Below are 20,668 nucleotides of genomic sequence, written 5' to 3' on the forward strand. Positions count from 1 at the left end.
ATGTGACACACATGAACACATACATTCACACGGACACACAATACATAAATGTAATTTTAAACATAATATACTCCTTTAAAGAGAGAGAGAAAAAAAAAACCCCAAAGTTCCAAGGACCAATCTGCCCCACAAATGAGCAGATGAATATTCTACAGCTTGTCTGGAGGCATTGTTCTCTAAAGATTGATTCAATACAACAAAGGCAAAGGGGCACAAGTTTTATCAATGTTCTTCACAAGCCTGAGGTTCTCAGTGGTGGGTTCTCATGGACATAGTACTCCAACATCAATGCAAACTGACTAGAAGACCCCCTCTGCCTGCATGTTCTAGCACAGTCAAGGCATCTCCACAGAGAGTCCGGCTGTGAAGGGAAGGCTGCAAACACCTGGAGGCCCTGATCACTTGACCTTCCGTCACCATGTCTTCATTTCAGCAGCCCCAGTGTCTCACCCGGCTTCTCCCAACCACCCTAGGCCACTTCACCTGAGGGGACCCTCCAGAGTTCTCAGCAGAAACAGGTTGGGGCTCCTACTCTAGGGCCAGGACGTCATGTACCTCCTCCAGCATTGGTACAAGCTGCAGAAAAACAGGAAAAAGTCATCATATTTGAGTTCCTTCGATTTGCTTTCAATTCCTCCCCGCCCCCTACCCAGAGGTCATCTTTGAAGACTAGTCTGTTTACAAGGCTGCTGGACCCTTCATTTATCATTGCAGTTATCCTTGAAGAAGACTTGAGAGTTTGGAACAAACAGTTAAGACAGATGTTTGCTGTTGTGCGCTTTCATTATTTTGACCTTACTAATGGCTAGAGAAGAGAGACTTTTGCTCTTCAGAGGCCAACAAAGCCAACAGATCTGGGCCTAGGAGGGCCCTGCAGAGACTGATGCACCAACCAAGGACCATGCATGGAGAGGACCTAGACCCCTGCTCAGATGTAGGTGATAGGCAGCTCAGTGTCCATGTGGGCTGCCTAGTAAGGGGAGCAGGGGCTATCTTTGACATGGATTCTGTTGCCCGCTCTTTGCTCACTTCCCCCAGGCCACAGAGAAAGATGATGCAGACAGTCCTGATGAGACTTGATAGGTGGGGGGTCAGATGGTAGGGGAAGAGGGCTCCCCCTTTCTCAGGACTAGGTGGATAGGAGGGAAGAGGTAGGGAGGCTGGGACCAGGAGGGGACAAGGGACAGGGCTACAATCGGATATAAAATCAATGAATTATAAAGAATAAATTTAAATCAAAAATAATTATGCAAAAAGAAAATTTGGTAAACAAAAGCCACAGGTTTTAAGACCCCAACGATGCTATTATAAGCAATTGATTGGCAGGTTGTGTGTTAATATTGATGCTGTAACATGAGCAAGTCTAGGCTTTAGAACTCAGATCTACTGCTCCAAAGACAGAGCCGTGAAACCTGAGCTTTTAGGGAACAAAGAGAAATATAACTTATTCTTAAGACGTTCACTTAGTTATGAATGTTTCTTGGAAGGTGGTGACCCGTAAAGGCTTAATTATAAGAAGCTTAAATATGCTATGACTATTTATTTGTATCATTTTCCACACTCATCCTCATTTACTTATTCTTTTACTTGTTTTTGAGTGTGTATGCTTTCACACGCACATGTGAGTGCAGGTGCCAAATAAGTCCAGAAGTGAAGCATCTCCATTATTGGAATTAGAGGCAGTTGTGAGCTGCCTGTGAGGGCTGGGAACCAAACCTGAGTCTTCTGGAAAAGTATGTGTGCTCTTAACCACTGAGTCCCCGTATTCCTGTTTTCCCAAGCCTCATTTTGGTTTACTAGTTAAATTTTGCCATCAGAATAGGAAATATTTTGTAGAATTGTTGGGGTTTTGTCTGTTTTTTTGTTGCTGTTGTTTTGTTTTTTAGGTTGTTTGAGACAGGATGTAGTGAGAGTTTTAGTTTCTTTAAGAACCCGGTTATGTCATGTGAGTATGTTTTAGTTTTAATCCTGGGTGTGGGCTAAGAGGCTGCCACACAGCAGGTGATTATGATTTGTCTCATGCACTAGCAGCAGCAGATAGTTCTGGGGACTTTGGATAGGATATAAAGGGAGAGCCACAGAGGACCTGAGGTGGCTGCTGCTGGTTTGTCTTGCTGCTGAGTTTGCTGTTGTGCTTGCTGGATTGCTGGTTTACTGGACCGCTGAATATTAGGACTACAAAGATTGGACTTGCCCCAAGTAACCCAATGCTGCTAATCAGCAGAAAGTAGCCTGGAGAGTTCTATGCCCCCTTTCCCCTCTAACCTTCTTTCTCTCCTACCTAGGTTTGGGGGGCTTGAAAGAGATTATGGTAGAATAAGGGTTGGAAAGGAGGGTGAGAGATATAAAAACCCAATAAAATATATTTTTAAAAAATAGACCAACAGAGTCACACACAGCAGCCTGAAATTTTCTGTTTAGCTCTGGCTGGTTTCAAATTGACAGCAACCTTTCTGCCTTAGCCTTGTGAGTACTGGGATTACAGGTGTGAGCTCCCATTCCATGCCTAGCAATTGACAAACATTTTCACTTACAGTTACAAAGTAGTGTAGATTCAATTCAGGAAAGCATTAAAAAAATGCATCACCTGCCATCCTCCCACCATGTGGTCACCAACTACTAATATTGGGTGACTATTCTAAACTGGACACTTACGTTGTAACAAATACACACTATATCTATACATCTATCTATAGGTAAGGCTTGGTGGTCTCTCTACACATAAGTTCATGACCTTGATGAGCCTTAGCCCCATCACACATGAAGTGTGTAACTTTGGGCAATTTCTTCCCTCCAAAGTTTCCCTATGTGAAGGGGAATAAAGAAAACCCTACCTAGGGTTAATGGCAGATAAGCTGGGAAGACTTATCACTGTGTCTGACACAGTGAGCACTCAGCAAGCGTGAGCTGCTATCAACCTGTAACTTTCTCTTGTCACTTTTGAAAACATATAACTTGATATGCCTTGCGGTACCTTTGGAAGACTACCAGCCTTCCTTCCTTTCATTCCTGTTGTAGTGAGGATTTGCATATATTTGAATCCTTTTACACGAGTGAGCTCTGAACCCACAATTATAGTCATTGTTCAAGCGAATGCTTATTCGAATTTACAGTTAGGTGCCAGCACGCTATGCACGCCAGCACATCAGAGCTCGTGGCACCGCTGCAAGGTAATTGCGTTATCCTTGGTTGTAGTTGAGAGAATGCAAAGCAGATCAGAAGTCCAAACCCTCTTCTTCTGTGTCAAGCTGGCCCTGACAGCCCGGCGCCCAGTCGATAAACAGCACATCCTTCCAGGGTATGGAGACAAGTCCAAAAGCAGCTTCCTGACCAGGCTCCTACTGGTTCCCACACAAACATGGGAGGTACCCTGGACCCGAGTCAGGAAGCCTGGGTTTCTGAAGAGACAGAGAGACAGAGAGACAGAGACAGAGAGAGTTTTTCTCCTTTCACCTTTATGTGGGCTCTGGGAATGGAACTTAGGTCACTAGATATGTGCAGCAAGCACCTTTAGCCATTGAGCCATCTCTCTGGCCCCAGAAGTCCCAACATTTTCACTGCATTTCCATCACCTTGAGGAGCAGGTATGACATGTACTGTACCCTCCCTGTGGGTGAAAAGGTGGTCCAGATGAAAGTGATAACACTCATAACACGACAGAAGCCTTTTATGAAATATTTAATGATGCTTACTTTACTTTGACTGTGTCTTATTAGTAGCAATGATATCATTTAGGTTTTTACTACCACGGCTGCTTTTAACAATGTTTTCATGACTGATGATTCAAGGTGCTTCCACCTTCCTGGTACATTAACAACTTTTCCTGCTCTGACTGATGTCCTGCCTCCCCAGTTCTCCACCCAGAACTCCACCAGACGTTGCTGGCTCCCCTGGGCCCTTCTACCCACAGCGCTCTCACTTGCAATCCCAGTCACCTTCCATGGCACCCTCCAGACTCTTTCCCTTTTCCGTGCATTTACAGGTGGGTTCTTCATCCCTTAGGTGGTGTTAGGTGGGTCTTTCATACAGTGCCATTGGCCAAGAACATAGCTTTGAGAGGTTGAGGTGCCTCCTAAGGCTTGGAAAGGAAAACGGGCTTTTCATTTGATAGAGATGACTCAGAGCTTCATCCGGCCCTTTGCTCTCACCAAGCAGGAACCTCTCCAGTGGATAATGAGTAATGGTGGACCTGCTCGGAGACCCTGGAGTTAGAGGACAGGAATCTGATTCTTGAGGTTGATTCAAAGGACTGGGGACCTTGTACCTGTTGAGTATTTCCTTAATATGGTCCACTGACTTGTACCAGGAGACAATTTGATATATCATCGTAAGAGCACAAGTCAAGGTGAAACACACAATCGAATGGGAATTGCTTGGGAAGAGGAGCACAGTGTTTGAACTTAATGATGCAAAAGGAGTGGTGAGAGAAAGAGAATTATAAACTGAGTAAAGAAGGTGGAAGCAAAGGTGATGGGCTTCAATTCAGCTGTAAAGATGATGATTAACCCTTTCCTTGTAGGGAGACATCACAAAGACTCCACAAAGACTATTTTCCAAGGTCCTGATTTTTAAAAAGGCATTACATGTACACGCACGTGTGTGTGTGTGTGTGTGTGTGTGTGTGTGTAAAATTAGTTACCTATTGAATGTAAAAGAGGTTGTTTGTTTGTTTTGGTTTTTTAGTATAAACCAAATAGCAGGTACAAACTAATAGTCAACAAAAAAAAAAAAATCCCACGTGCTATTTGGGAGCTGGGATAAAAATGTGTGTGTTTGCATCTGGAAATTAAATGTCACCCAGTTTCTCATACTTTGTCCGCCAACACTAGCACAGACCCATCTGGGAAGGGAGGCGGTAGCCATGCTGCCTGTGTCTGTAGAGAAACAGGAAAGCCTCTGGGCTATCCCGTAACTTTGGATCTGCTCAAGACGTTACAGCAGACCCTTCTCAGTGACATGCTGCGCTGCTCACTCTCAGAGCCACCTGGAAAGACTGGGCGTGGTCCCGGCCTATGTATAGGTCACAGAGCAGCGGCAGTGGATTTTCTGTCCAGCGACAGTTCTCAGGGACCAAAGACAAAGCACCTCTGCGGCCTGGAACATGTGTTTCTGTTTTGTTTTGTTTTTGACCCAGGACAAAAGGAGCTTGAGTGTGTGGTACAAGCAAGGGAAATAGACACGAGGACAAAGGTCCACACTGCCCAGGTGTTATGTCTCTGAAGAGAAACTCAAATCATCTCCAACCGACAGGAACACTAACCAGTGGGATTAAGTTTGAGTGAGAGTCTGCTCCCAGGCCAGGTGTGGTGGCTGGCATCCGTAATCCCAGCACTGAGGTAGGCAGAGCACAACTTCGAAGCCATGAGCTACATAGTGAGATACTGTCTCAAACAAAACAAAACAGATTGTATCAGGTTAGTCAGAGTTCAGGGAGGCTTTTTTCTGTCAGGAGACTCTTTCGTGGTATACTTAGTAAATAATTAAATGGATTTAGGACATCTGGTTGGAGTGGGTAAACACTCCCCACAAGTAAAATCATCACTGGAAAAATCCCAGTGGGGGTAAGGGGGAGTTCTGGAAGCTGAAGACTGTCTGAAGTAAGTTCTGAGAAGATGGAGTGGTGGAGTGAACTGGGCCATTTTGGGTGAAAAGATTGGGGTATGTTGTTTAGGAGCTAATGATGCCGGAAGCAAGGCTTGATGTAGAAAGAAGCTGGAGTCTCCTGTACTTTGGAGGAACTAAGAATAAAAGGAGTAGGAGCAAACAGAACGTTTCTGCAGAGGGGATATGGAAAGGGTTGGATGGGCTTAGGGTAGGGACACCCAACAGGGAAGAAGGAAACTGCATTTATATAGGAGGAGTTCTGTCATCCTGTACACACTGTCTGCTGAGTGCTTAGCACTGGGACCACTGGGGAGGAGCTGAGTCCTACTCCCATATATGATCTCTCATTCCAGGACTTCAGCTTAGCTGCAATTCTTAAAGGTCCGGGACAGGAGGCCATTCATCAAGAAAACCTTTGCAGTGGGGTAGAGGGAGTAGAGTGGGGAAATGCATCTCTGAGCTGAGTTTTGAAAGATAAATGAGGTAGGGTTTTTTTTGTTTGTTTGTTTGTTTTTCCCAAGAGATCTAGGTAGGACAATGACAGTGGCACACCTGCCTAAGCCGATTAGCTACTCGTTAGTCAACATTAATGGCTTGAAATTATCAGGAAAGGTTGAGAACTGTGCCTCTCCTGACATATGGCCCTGATACCAGGTGGCAGGTCATTGTGAAAGTCAGTCCTTGATGCCTGCCACACACAATGGGTATTAGCAAGCAGGTGCAGAACCGGGCCTAGGATCCGATTTTCTGAGTTTGGTGGCTTTGCCAGTGGAGCTCTTGCTAGCAGATTTACTCAGATATACACTCAGCCATCCTCCGAGGGAAAACTCACCAGTCTTGGGCATCAGCCCCAATGACGGAATCTTTAGGAGACCCCAATCTGTTTATATAACGAAAGCTGCCTCATCTAACCCAGGTCGCAACAATAGAGATGTTCACAGATCTTTCTCACCAAGTCTCTTGACATTCTCAAACTACATGTGTGAAGAAAAAAGGTTTCTGACTTCAGAGTCTGGCGACGGTAGACCCTTCTGCTGCAAGTTTAGATAATGATATTATGATATCTCAAGTGCTCGCTTGCAGCTACAGAGGCTTGAGTCCTGATAAGTGTCCTTCAAGTGTTAGCTCACAGCCTCTAGGGCATAGAACACAGCTGGCATCGCTTGAAATCACAATCTGCCCCAAAATGTTTTAAAGTAAATTCCAGATGCTAGGAAGAGCTCGGGGACACTCGAGGCCACCAGCAGGCTCAGAGGTGAATATACAGGTAACCTTTGCTTAGTCGGTAGGCATTAAGCCCGTGTAAATAGACTCTAGAAAGTTAAATTTCACAGTCTTTTACATCGAGGTCTGCGGCTGGCATGATTTCTGTCTTCGTCTGTACTTCGAGAATCACGGTGATGTCTGTCACGTGGTTTGGGAATGATTAAAAGAAGATACATGGTCTAGGCATGTATGTAGTTCAGTTGGCAGAGTGCTTGCTTAGCATGTACAAAGCCCCAGGTTCAACCCTCGAATGGCATAAACCAGGTGTGGTGGTGCATGCCTGTGATCCCAGCTGGTGGGCAGCGGAGGCAGGAGGATTAGGAGTTCAAGGGCATCCTGAGCTACGCCCCGATAAGAAACAAGTCGAGACTACACAGGGGAGTTTAGCAGGAAGCCTGCTCTATAATAAACTTCCAATGCACATTAGCCACGGTTCTTTCAAGTTACATTCATTTATTTTGTGTGTGATGGAGAATGGGAGCTGGGGGCATCCATGTGCCATGGAATGGCTACAGGGGTCAGAGAATAACTTGTGGGAATCAATTCTCATCTTCCACCATGTGGGTCCTGCGGCTCGAACTCAGGTCATCAGCCTTGATGGTAGGTGCCTTTACCCACCGAGCCATCTTGCCAGCACAGCCATGGTTCTTTTTACTGTTGTTATTATTGTCAACATTGGGAAATTAGTAGTTGTTTGCCCGGGACCCAACTCTGTGCCTGGTGCATTCAGGTACCTGATGAATATTGGTTGAATTAAATGAGTGTCAACCATTTTTGGTTAATTATCTATTCCTAAATCTAATGGGTGCCTATTATAAATGATAATTTGTGCCTACCCATGTGCCTGGTTCAAAATAGGCATTCAGTAAATTCAGGAATGAATATTAACTAAAAATGGTTGACACTCATTCAACCAGTACTCACCAGGCACCTGTTTGCACCAGGGTCCTCAAATAAAACAATAAATAAGGCTGGCTGACCTCCCTTGAAAGAGCGAGTAGAGAGATGAATGCCAGCGGGGCTGAGGAGCAAAGGAGGGCCCTGTAAAGGTCCTGGGGGCAGGTTTGCCGGGGATGGTGGTGTCTGCGCGGAGTCATGAGAGGCAAGCAGAAATCGACCGGGTGGTGATGGTTAGGTCAGTCTGTGTATGTTCAGGACTGTAGTCAGAGAAAACCTGTGTCCGTATCAACAGGGGGCAGGCAGCTCATCTTCCCCAGCCCCCATGCGCGATGATGACCAGAGGTGAGTTAAGTTTCACACTGTCTCATGCACAACTACACAGAAACCACCATGTTTTCTGACTGTAAAAGGCAGAGACAGAAAATGTTGTCAAGTCTGGAGTATGGGGGAAGGGAAAAGCCCCTCTCCTCTGGTTTCTGTTATGTGATTTATGCTCTATCTCAGAACGCGGCTTTTTACTTGACTGAACCAGTTGAGGTCTCCAGGGCACAGCTGCGTGTCCCTTTCTCTCACCCCGTTTCTCCTCGGCAGTCTTGCAAGCACGCGTCCGGTTGAAGCTGACCAGGGCTTCAGGTTAAGTGGTTGCAGGAGCGGGCAATGGACGAGAGTTGAGACTGCTCAAACCTGCCTGTGACCTCCTGGTTCTCATATTGATGGTCTGGAACCCACAGAGAATGAGCTGAGGGCGTGTCTACAGCACAATAGGCCTTCACTAAGGAAGCCCCAGTGAGAAGTACCCTTTGTCCCAGCTCCTCAGTTCCCCTAAGGTCAACTCAGACTTCCTTTAATTGGCTTCAGGCTCCCATACCAAACCAGCTTCTTTCTCAACAGGACTACTTTCCCTGGGCACAAGTCTCTGCACATAGTCAGCTGACTCCCTTAAGCCTCTGCTGTGTCAAGGCCTTACCCCCTAGCTTGGGTATTGGCAGCAAAGCAGAGCTCATATATCTACCGTGACTTATACAACAAGGCTTGATGGAGCTCTTTCTAGTAGCACTGTATCGTAAGAAAGGAGCAAAAGGGAGAGGCTGATTCTTAGATTCTTGGTGGCTTGTAAAGGTCTCACAGTATGATTTCTCAGCTGGAGCACTCTTGGCACTTGAGCTGGGAAGCCGCTGGGGGGTAGAGTCTGGTCTGTGTTTTGGAGGATAAGTAGCTGTGACCCAGGCCCTTTACCCACTAGATGCCAGAACCAATCCTCCTGGCAGTTACGACTACAGAAACATCTCCAGACAGTACACATGTCCTTTATGCGGTGAGAGAAAGAGGAAAAATAGGTCCCGGGTGTAAATCCATGCTTACATTCACAGACGGCATCCCAGACACTCCATATACACTTTTGTGCTTACCCTGCCTTCTTGGAAAAGCTGGACTATGAGAGTAGAAAACATTAAGTAACTCACGAGAGCCCTGTGGGTAGGATTTAGACTTTCTCATCCCATACCATCTCTGAACAGACGTAGAACCCTCAGGGGTGACGGCTGGAGAGATGTGCTGAGAGCCAAGTAAGTTACAGTGAGAGAGGTAGTGCTGGGCTGCGGAGGCATGTCTGTAGGCAACAGGTAGACTGGTACAGTGAGGTAGGCGCCCTGCCAAAGGTCTGCAGTCAATGGCTCTTCCCGACCGTAGAGATGGCACACAATAAGATCTGGATGCCAAGCACTGTGTCACTACTACAAGCAGACGTGATTTCCACATGGGCTCTTACTTCCGTATCCTCAGCTTGCCAGTGTGTGGCCTCAAGCCGTACTGCTGATCTTATGGCCCACTTTCAAACAAACAAAAACAGTGCTTCATGTCCTGCTGGAGTGTAGATGTTTTATGGGACTGTAGGGGCCCGTTTGTTAAAGGCATCTGTCCCAGAAATTAGATTCTGTGGACCTTTAGGATGGGGTAGTATGTAGGAAGTGCTTGGGTCGTGCTCTCCCAAAGACCAAAGCTCCTTCTTTCACGCTTCCTGGCTAGAAGGTACTCAGTTTTCTGCCACCATCACTTCCCAGCATTGCCACCCCACCAAAAGCAGCGAGTCTGCCTAATCATGGACCAGAAGTTGTAAAACCATGAGCCAACATCACCCTTTTCTGTTAAGAAGTTAATTCTATCAGATATTTTGTTAAAGCAAAACAAAACTTACTTCACCTGATTATGAAAAGTTGACTTGTCATATGCCAAGCCTGAGATGTGACTTTAATGAGTTAAAATGTGATGGGCTGGGAAAGAACTTGGGACCTAGAATGTAGTCAATGAATGCTGGGCGTTTAGTGTCTGATTCTGTTAGCATTCTTGCTTAAACCATAGCTTTTGAATCAAAGCCTGCAGAGATAGATGTCCTATAGGCGCCACAGCTTCTCTTACCATGTGCATGGAAAGGTCACAAGTTGTTAGCTTTGGGGCAGTTACCATCGCAAATGGCTCCAAACCCCTGTGGGATCCTCAAGGAGTAGTGATGCCATCTTCCCAGGAAGGTTTCAGAGGGAGAAAGGCTCATTTATCTACCCACATACTCCACACTGACTGAAGTCCTTTATGACTCTGGGCATAATATTCCTGTTAACTGTATCTGGGACACCAGAAAGCCACCACTCCTCCTTTGTGTCAGCTGATGGGAAGGATTGGCAGTGTTAGTTAATGGGCTCCGTGTCAGAATCCTGAGGTTTCTTCTTGAGTCTTGCTCAGCATCAGCCGTTGGCACTGGCTTTGTATCTATGGAGAACTCGTGGCTGGATGTGGCTGGGGATCTTGGGGAATCTTCTCCTGGGAATTTCCGCTTGCTGTTTCTCTCGGGCTTTTTATAGTTCAATAAGGTTTAGATCTGCTAGCAAACACTCATGTAACTATGCCTCTCTCTGTTTACAGACTCAAGATAAATTGTCCTAATGGGAAATATCTGCCTTTAGGAGTGATTTAGATCAAGGATTTTTATTTTGTGTTTATGTGCAGTTCATCTGCCTTTCTAAAAATCATTTTGATGTCTGTTTCATTCATGTGACTCATCCCTTGTTGATAAACAACAGGACTCAATAGACCTCCTTACAAAGCCTGTTTTGATCTAAAAGGAGCTGGCACTGGGAAATCTGTGACCCAACTGTATGTGTTCTCATGGATGTTAAACCAAAAGACGCCAGTGGATTTGAAAACTCATAGAGGACATTGGCTAAGAAGCCCAGGAAATGACTCACAAGAGCCTTGCCCACTGGCATCCTGGGAATCTCCTTCTAATTCACTCGACTTAGGGCCTCACAACATAGTACTCATCCATTATGTAAGCTTAACTTCTGAATGAATGACTCCCAGATTTTAAAGATTTTTTTTTTACTTTATGTGTCTGACTCTTTTATCTATGTGTGTATCTGTACTCTCTCTCTCTCTCTCTCTCTCTCTCTCTCTCTCTCTCTCTCTCTCTGTGTGTGTGTGTATGTGTGTGTGTGTGTGTGTGTGTGTGTGTGTGTTACCCTTGGAGGCCAGAAGAGAGTGCCAGTGCCAGCTTCCCTGGACCTGGAGTTAACAGATAGTTGGGAACCACTATGTGGGTGCTGGAAGACGAACCCCAGTCCTCCGAAAGATCAGCAAGTTCTCTTAACTGCTAAGTCATCTCTCCAGCCCATAGGTTTTGTTTTGTTTTGTTTAGGTTCTTCAGTTCTGTAAAAGATGATCAGACACCTTCTCTGTCATGGGATGCTTCAATCCTTCCCTTCCACGGCTGTACTAGGAAAAGACCATTTCATTCTCTAGATTCAATCTGTACTTAACCTTGGGGCCCTTTGTTTTTGTTTTCAGTATCTTCCGCCACTGAGTGGGGAGGAACACTTAATGAGGGGAGGTAGCAGTGTGGTAATTAAGCACACCCTTTTGAGTCAGACTAAATGGGTTTGAATTGGGGCTCCAGCATTTACTAGCTATGTTACTGAAACTCTTTGTGACTCAGTTTCTTTGTGTTACATAAAACCAGCAATTACTCCTACTTCACAGAGATACTGCAAAACCTAAATGAGACAGAAAGTATACATAAAATAGAATGGGCACAGGGCCCAGCATAATTAACAGTAAGAGCTTAATAGTTCGTGGCTACCATCAACTACTAGGCTGATGAAGCAATGCTTCCTGTATTTTTAAACAGTTTACATATAAGTGAATCCATGAACTATACTTATGTTCAATAACCAAGGATAGGTGTGCTCTCGGAGGTACCCGCCCGAACTCGGAGGTCCAGGTTGGGTAGATCATGGCATTTTCTCATGAATTAATAATAGCAAGCATGGAAGCCTGGGACCTTTGCTCTCACATCTGATGGAATAACATCTGATGGAGAAACAGTGAGGCTCTGGCAGCTCTGGTGGCTCTGGCAGCTCTGGCAGGGAACGGGGGTGGGTTCTTCAGTGTAGTATTTGCCTAAGCATGCAAGATTCACTCAGAATGGCAGCTGAATGTGAAGATTATCAGTGATGTAATGGGAGGCAGTTCTTATGTTAAGCTGGTATGTATTAGGATAAGCATGTCTTCTTCATATCTAACCCAAATTTTAATGATGTATTTAGTCTCTTACCTCTCCTGGCCTCTGTGGAGATGAAGAACAGCTGGCCTGCATCCTCTTTATAGGAGAATTCTGTTAAGTTTGCCTGGAGCACTTTTTCCACACAGACTAAACAACTCCAGGTCCTTTAACCTTGCCTCTTAGGTTCTATTTTTCTTCGTCCTTAATCATTTTGGTTCTCTCTTGGAACTTTTCCAGTGTCTCTGCATCTTCTTTTGAATAAAGGACTTCAGACTGAACACACGCCCTTGTAAGACTGTGTCTGCTGTCCGGTTCATTGTCACAGAGAGCCATGGTGCACTCTGTTTTACAGCAGGTCTCTGCCGTTGTGAACATTCTAGCCGTGTGTTGCCTGGTTCCTGTCGATCCAGCAGGCACATTCTAAGTCCACGAGACCTGCTTTGATCGTCACTCAGTTTCTCTCAAATGGAGACACTAAGCGAATTTGTGTCTGTCCCCACTGATTATCACCCCCGAGGACACAACTTCGTAATCAGCTGTCAAGCTGAACCCCAAACCATCTTTAAGGAGCCATTTCCTTAATGTGTTGAAGCCACTTTGGATTTTCTTAACATATCAGTGATTCCCTCTTGAATTCATGTTATGTGTAGTCTCTGGGTGTCCACCAAAAACAAAAGCAAAAAATATTTCAAGATTATTGAAAGCAGACCCAGGATAAAAGAATGGTGTACACTTAAAGCTGCCCTTTGTTTACTGAGCCACTGATCTCTTCTCCAGCCTGGAGTGGCGCCTGGGGAGGGAAAGACAGCCCCGTTCCTATCTTTCTGTTGGGCTAATGAGAATGTCAGATGTTTTCCAAAGCTTTCCTGAAATTGAGACATTATACAGATGTGGACCAATTGCTAATCCCCCAGCTCATACACACCCTAAACTGATCTTCAGTGGGGAAGAGGGATATTTATTTGCACTATCCTTAAAACTGTAGATTACTTTAAACAGCACTGATTTAACCATCACGCATTCCATACCAAATTGAAGGCATGGGGAAAGCTAGATGTTGACACAGGAAGCTCAACCAGAAAGGCACTCACAGAGGAAAGGGCCCTATTGGAATTGATACTAGAAAATCGTTCAAGTTGAGCTTAGCTCCTGTGGAGCCTGTCAGCTACTGAGATGTCATGGGAACGGATGTGGTGTATCACTAAGATGTCTACCTGTGATGGAAAAACTGGAGAAGGGAAGGGAGGGAGTGTTAACGTCCACGATACCCCAATTTCTGAAACTGTGGGTCATGACCCAATCATAACACAATGTGGGGTAGTGGAAAAATTGGTAATAGTTATAGTAAAAGGTTTCTTAATTGCCCAAGGGCCACAAATAAATTCAAAATCAAATCTAGGCAGGCTCTGAGGTGGTTGCCTGTGTTGCAGCTTGCAGCTTCGGTGTGTCCTTGGTGTCCTCCAACACTGCCCCTCCTTCCACTCCGTGTGTGTGTGTGTGTGTGTGTGTGTGTGTGTGTTCGTGCATATAGATGTCAGAAGACAACCCCAGCTGCTGTTCTTCTGGAGCTGTCCAACTTGGAGTTTTTTTTTTAATTTTTTTTATTTTTTTATTTTTACTGGTACCTGTGCTTGCCAATTAGGCTAGGCTGGCTGGCCAGCAAGCCTCAAGGATCTTCCTGTGCCAGGCTCCAGCCCCACACTAGTTTGTTGGTCTGTTTGTTTTGCTCTTACATAGCTACCGGAGATCAAACCAAGGGCCAATTCCTTAGATGACGAGCACATTACACACTCACCTGTCTCCCAGTCCTGCATCCGTGGTTCAGATCATACAACAGGACAACATGAGCACTTGGCACTGTGTGTGTCATTGTGCCACACAATGAGGACCCTGCTTGAAGCACCTCCACTCAGACTATTTATGTTATGAACTGCAGTGTTTTGACTATACGAAGCTTCCTGCTTGTCTAGAAACAGAATGGGTCAATTACAGAAAACAGACAAAATTTTCCTACAGTCATTTCTTCAAATGTAAGCATCAAATTAGTATATCTTTGGATTGGATTCTATTAGAATATTTGATTTTTTAAAACTTGCTGTTTAATTTGCAAAATTGAGTCTCATTTAAAAACAAATCATGAACTGGACGATGGCTTGGAATTATGACAGAATTTTCAGCAACTTCTGGAATGGTCTTAAGCATACTCCTGCCATCTTATCTTGTTGTTGTTGTTATTGTTGTTTTAATTTTTAGAGACAGGGTCTCACTGCATAGCCTTGGCTGGCCTGGAATTCACTTTGTAGACCAGGCTGGCCACAAACTCAAAAATCTCTGCCTGCCTCTGCCTCCCAAGTGCTGGGAGGTAATGGTAAAATTACATGTATACCAAAGAAGTGCTTCCATCAATTTCCATATGCTGTATTATCAGTAAATGTTTGCTTTGTGTATCTGATTTATGCAAATACATATCCAAAGTTGTGCAACAGTTTCTCAGGGCTAAAAGGAGTTACAAATGAAAAAAGTTTACAAAGTTTTATTGTCTGGAAGCCAGATGCTTTTCGATAAAGAGTAGAGATACAGAGATACAGTAGCCTTTTCTGAAGTCATGGAGTCTTCTGAGGAATTGGCTTGGAAAGCTAGTCTCCGACACACACAGTGTTCCTGGGACCTCCACCAGGTGGTGTTGGCTACAGGGATTCACATTTTGAGATAAACTGTCAAAGAAGGAATGCCACAGCTTGGCATTCCTACTTGTTTCCGGCTTGCTCTTATGCTACTAGGAATGGCCACTGGGGGTAATCTGAGGGCTGGTAATTGGTAATTGTACTAATTATTTACCGGTGTGCTGCTGGGCAGCTTCTGGGAGCGGGCAGATTTCCAGCCCTGGCTTGACATAGGCTGGCCTTGCCCATGCTCTAATTACCCATTCCAGTGGCAGCAATGGCACTGGGAATTCCGGCCTTCTTTGGCTTCCTCCATTATAATTAATTGCATCGAATTCTAAAAGATTTGTCCTTTGCAGAGCTCATTTACTTTCAGGGACTGCAGGATGTCCAGGCGGAAAATGATAGCTTGAAGACACGTGGTGACGTGAAACTGTGCAAGGTTTTGATACAAACCCAAGGAACTGGGAGGGTGTGTGCCTGTCTGAGCAAGTCCCAGAAGGGAGGCCTAGAGCTGCAGTAAGTTTGTTTGTACTGACATTCCTTCATCTTAACCTCAGGAGCTCTCTAGATCCCTAGCTCAACTCTGCCTGGGAGCACCAAAAGTTGGAGCCCTCCGGAGCCAGGTGAAATGTTTTTTGTTTGAGCAGGAGTTCCTTAATGGTTTGAGGTTTGGCACAGCGGAGCTTTTACGTTTCAACAAGTGTTAGGAATGGAAACAGAGAATAAAATACAATTGAAGTTTTGAAAAGCCATGGAAGGATGGAGTGAGGGCTCCCCCGCAGCCTTCTCTCCTACTTAAAGAAAAGCAAACATTGTTTTCCTAAATCGCTCTTGCATTCTCATTAATTTAAGACAGGAAGCCTTTGGTGGGTGTGACATAAACAAGTTGGGCCTCGTGGGTCGGGCTTCCTCATCAGTTTGCAGCTGGAGAGATGGCCGAGCCGCCCAAGCCCTGCAGAAGGTGGGAGGGGCAGGCGAACGGAGAAGGTATAAAGGAAATGCTTTAGTGGTGCAGTCACTGGCGATTGTAATTCAGGGGTAGCGAGTTTGGTTATTCCAGGAGAAGGAATCTGATTTGGAGTTTTTAGAAAGTTCCCTGACATCCCGCCCGGTAGGATAGTTGTGATTTTAGTTGGGGGTTCCCCCTCCCCACAAGAAGCCAGGCTTCTGCTGGTGGTGAAGTGGAGCGGTCATGAAATGAATGGTGTTCGTAGGTGCAGCTTCTTAGAGTGCCGGGGAACTTCCAGCAGGGTGGGGACATCGGGGTCCTGGGGGGTGGGGAAGCGTTTTCCCAGCTCCCCGCAGGAAGCCCCCGCGCGCTAGATGTAAACAAAAGTGTCTGAAAGAGAAACCCCAAACTCCATGCAACCCTCCGGGGCTGTTTCCTTTTCCCTGCAGAGGACGTGGTGAAGGGGGAAAGACTCTGGAATGCCGTGGAGTTTTGACAAGTGAGAGTCGGGCAGGGATTGCATTACAGCCTTTTCGTAACCCCTTCCACCCGCCGAGCAGGGAGGGGTCCTCCCGCACATCCGTAGCCCGCGGAGCGAAGCGCTGGCGACATCCTGCCGGCTCGGAACCGCGGTACAGCCTGGGGAACCGGGGGGAGGGCATCGTCCCCGCGAAGCCCGCCCCGCCCCGCCCCGTGCCCAGGACTGCCAGCAGGTGCTCCGGCTAATGACAGGTCTCTGGGGCTTGCTCAGCTCAGCCCCAGCGGATTACCCTAAGGCCAGCTGCTCCTGCCCCGAAGGCTCCCGCAGGAACTGAGGGAAGAGGTCTAAGAGAGCTTACAGAGGTGGCTTTGAAACTGGAGGTAAGAATCTAACGGGGTGGGGGGTGGGGGGGTCCCAGGCCTTGCGATCTGATCCAGATTGAGGTGCAGACCCAGGCTGGATCCGCTAATGTGAGCATTTGCTGCAGCCTCCCAGAGTGAACTTGCCAGCTTGTGACTTTCCGTTGGTTTGCATGCCTGGGGTGGTTTGTTTTCGCTGGGAGGAGAGATTTGGAACGCGTTTGTCAATAACTGGACATAAGGAGGGTGTGTGTGTGTGTGGGGGGGTGTTGGTGTAGTGTGACTGTTGCGGTTGAAGAGGTCTAAGGTGTTAGTCCTGCTGTTCTTAGTCCTCTCTCCTGGCTTTTGGTTAGCTTCTCGCGGCTTTGGTACAGCCAAGCTGTTTTCTCTCCCATAGAGAGTTTGGATGTTTCTCCACACAAGGCTGTCATCTCCTCTGGGGACAGATCTTTGCCCCAAATTACTAAACAGTGTACTTGGATAACGGCCCTGTTCACTGTTTCGAAAACTTTTTAAATTAGATTACCCAGAAGTAAAAAAAAAAGTTATGATGAAGGATGCTTGGAAAGAGGATAGCTTTTTAGCTTTTTATTGATGTTGTTTTAGCTGCTTGTTTCTTTTTTGTTGTTTTTGTTTGTGTGTATGTGTGTGTTTGAGACAAGGTTGCCCTCTGTAAGAGTATGTAGCCCAGGCTGGCCTCGGACTTGTGATTTGCTCTAGGTAAGTAAGGTTAGTGCTGGCTGAAGTTGGCATTTTGTATCACATAGTCCTGCTTTAGCCGGTGATTTAGACTTACTGAGAGTGAAGTGACTTCAAGTGATAAAAGTAAAAAAGGGAGGAAACTATTATCTTCAGAGAAAAACTTCTTCCATATTTTGAAAGGTTATTTATTCATGTATTTTATGTATATGAGCACTGTCTTCATGCACAACAGAAGAGGGAATCAGATCCAGTCACAGGTGGTTGTGAGCTACAATGTGTTTGTTGAGAACGGAACTCAGGGTCTCTGAAAAAGCAGCCAGTGCTCCTAATCACTGAGCCATCTCTCCATCCCCAGAGAAAAAAGTTCCTAAAAATATAAACAGTGTTTTTTTTTCTTTCCACAAAATAGGTTGAGCTGAATATGAACGGGAACATAAACTATAAAATACAGTGCTATAAATGTTTTACATTTCTAAATTCACTCTATAGGTGAATTACAAAGTTAGGATGCAAAATTCTTAGATCTCCAGTTATACCTGGCTCTAGGAATGGTGGTGGGACCCAGAGGTGGCACCTGGAGCTTGGGGCTTCCTGGAAGGAGGCTCCGCTGGGTTCTAGAAAACCCTCACTGAGGGGGTCTATAAAAAGGAGCTAGCCAGGCAGTGGTGCCGCACACCTTTAATCCCCGCACTTTTGAGGCAGAGGCAGGTGGATCTCTGAATTTGAGGCCAGCCTAGTCTATGGAGCAAAATTCAGGACATCCAGGGCTACATAAAGAAACTATTTTATCTCTCCTACCCCCCCTCCACCGTGCTCAGAGAGAGAGCCCCCCTGCCATGCTGAGAGAGAAAGAAAGAGAGCAAGCCTAAATGGACCACAACCAGAAGCTGAAACCAGAAACTGAAATAGGATGTTGTGGGGAAAAACATCAGGGGAAACCAGTATGATGAACTCAGTTCCTACAGTTTGCCCCAAATCTCTCAGCCTGCTCTGTTCGGTTTAATTGTAATTGTCGGGAGACCCATTTAGGCATCCTCCTCATCTATAGTGAAAGGAGGCTAGCATAGGAGTAGCCGCTGTACCAAGTACTTCTTTTCTGTTTGTTTCCCACTCCCATGAATTACCCAGCATCGCATCACACATGGTAGACTTTCTTCTGAAGAGAGTCTACCTCCTGTTGCTGCTGCTAATGTCCGGATACACCAGGGTCCTCACACTGTAGAGGCATTGAAGGGTTTCCATTCCTCTTTGTCTCTGTCCATGCTGTTCAGCCCTGCTTTCACTAAGGTATTACTTCTCCAGAGCTTTGGCCTGGCACATGTGCCCTGCCTCCTTCAGTAGGTGCTCCAGGGTGTTAGCTGGGCTCTTCCTGATTCTTACGTGGATTCTTATTCTAAGTCATTGATTAGTTGATTGAGTGATTGGGCTGGGATATCACTGTGTCACCTTGGCTGGCCTCAGACCTACTGTATAGACCAGACTGGCATCTGCTTCCCAAGGGCTTCACCCACCACGCTCAGCCCAAGAATCACTTAGCTTTATAAGACCTATAACTAGGGTCAGCAATCATTCCCTTCCCCCTCAGCAGCCCCAATCCCAGTGCCCCCAAAGGACAGCCACTTTCAACATTCTCTATTCACTTTTTAAATGGTGAGTGCATCCTGCCCTGTGGTTCGGTCTTTCTTACTGAGGCTGCCCTGTTCTAATATACTCTGGGCTTGCATCATGCAGTGAGATTTGAGCATACTGGGGTGAAGGATGAGGTTAAGGAGAAGGAAATAAACCCTCAAAGACCACCACCATCACTGTTGTCCCTCTGTCACCGTGCTGAGGATGCATTCCACTTCTTGCTCACAGAACATCCTTTATCATCTGAACTCCCCCAAGCCTTGCCTTTTATGTGCTCTTCCATAAGCGCCCAAGAAAACATGCATATGAAATCAGTGTTTTGAGAGCAACCTGGGCCTACTGTCGGGTTGAACTAGGTTTGAACTCCACGGTGGAAATCTCTTCCTCTTTGAATCTGCAAACTGTGGCTCTTCCTAGTCTCACTGCCCTGCCCACGGGTCAGCTGTCACTCTACTTCCTGGTGTTTGGGATCTATTTCTCCCCTCTGCGTTTTTCTCCTGTCTTTTAATATTTTTTTCTTTATAATGAAGATTTATTATAACACACTTTAGATGAGTGTTTTTCTGTGTATCTTACTAGCCTTCCAATGAACTATCTTAACCTGGGAAATATGCCTTTTGGTTCTGAGCTTTTTTTTTTCTAGAGGTTTTTAAATGTAAGAGCCCCCTTCCTCTCTTTTGGAGCACCGTTAGTTTGAAGGAAGTTTTTATGAACTGAATCATGAAATGCTTTTGCTTATTCTATTACATTTCCTGTTTCACTTTTAAAAGTTCTACTTCCTGGGAAGTGTCCTCTTTTTATCCTCTAGACCACATATCCCAGTTTTATGTCTGCCATCAAACCTCTAAGTCCCAAGAGCTCCTTAGAGCTCTGAGTTGTCTTATAACCTCCTGTTATTGTTCCCAGGATGACAAGCGGCTCCGTGCTGCAGTGCTCAAGACAGAGCCTTTGAAGTACTTCTATCCTCCCTGCATTGTTTCTGTTTCCTCTCATTTCCCCTTAGCTGTTTGTTTTGTTTTTTAATCTCTTCCAAGGTAAAGGCTTTCCTAACATGTTTGATGATCTTTGACCCATCCCTGAAACGCTAATTGGAAAGTATGAACGCATACTTTGATTGGGTTGATTCTGAGGAACATTTTCTTTTCATTAAGGAGACCCAGGGCAGTGTCTTGCAACACACAATCGCCTGGCACAGCAGACACTTTCCATATCTATTTGCACTGTTTGCACAGTAACCAAATGACATTGGCTCATGCCAAAGCCAGGTGACGGTGATTGGCTTTTGTTTGTTTGTTTTGGGTTTTGAATACTTTATTGAGCATACCATTTATTTCGTTGAAGTTGCAGTGATAAGTGACTTGAAAGTGCTTTCCAGGGCGTCCACTGAACACTGACTGCCTGGTGGTGTCAATAGAGAGCTCTCATCAGCTAGGGCAACTGCCCAAATGGAGAGACGTCTCTGTGAGAAGAGACTCTCTTGCAGTGACAGTCTGTAGGGAATAAGGAGCCATAACCTTTGCTCTGGAGATCTTCTTGTCCCCATATTTTGGTACTCCCTCA

At 45.7% G+C, this 20,668-nt stretch overlaps 1 protein-coding gene across 9 annotated transcripts in view; it reads left to right on the plus strand.

The window, feature by feature from the left end:
• The window catches only part of Pdzd2 (PDZ domain containing 2), a 350,811-nt gene that overhangs the window by 156,429 nt on the left and 173,714 nt on the right, over positions 1–20,668 (plus strand). Inside the window, exons 1-2 of one of the 9 annotated variants that reach the window (XM_060380443.1) lie at positions 16,320–16,569; positions 16,689–16,798. The exons of 7 other annotated variants lie outside the window; for them this stretch is intronic. The gene's annotated coding sequence lies outside the window, so the exon portion shown is untranslated. Of the gene's footprint in view, positions 1–16,319; positions 16,799–20,668 lie in introns of those variants that run through there. One more of the 9 variants, XM_021633723.2, reaches the window with a different exon arrangement.

The sequence above is a fragment of the Meriones unguiculatus genome, chromosome 3 (genome assembly GCF_030254825.1).
Source record: "Meriones unguiculatus strain TT.TT164.6M chromosome 3, Bangor_MerUng_6.1, whole genome shotgun sequence".
Lineage (NCBI taxonomy): Eukaryota > Metazoa > Chordata > Mammalia > Rodentia > Muridae > Meriones > Meriones unguiculatus.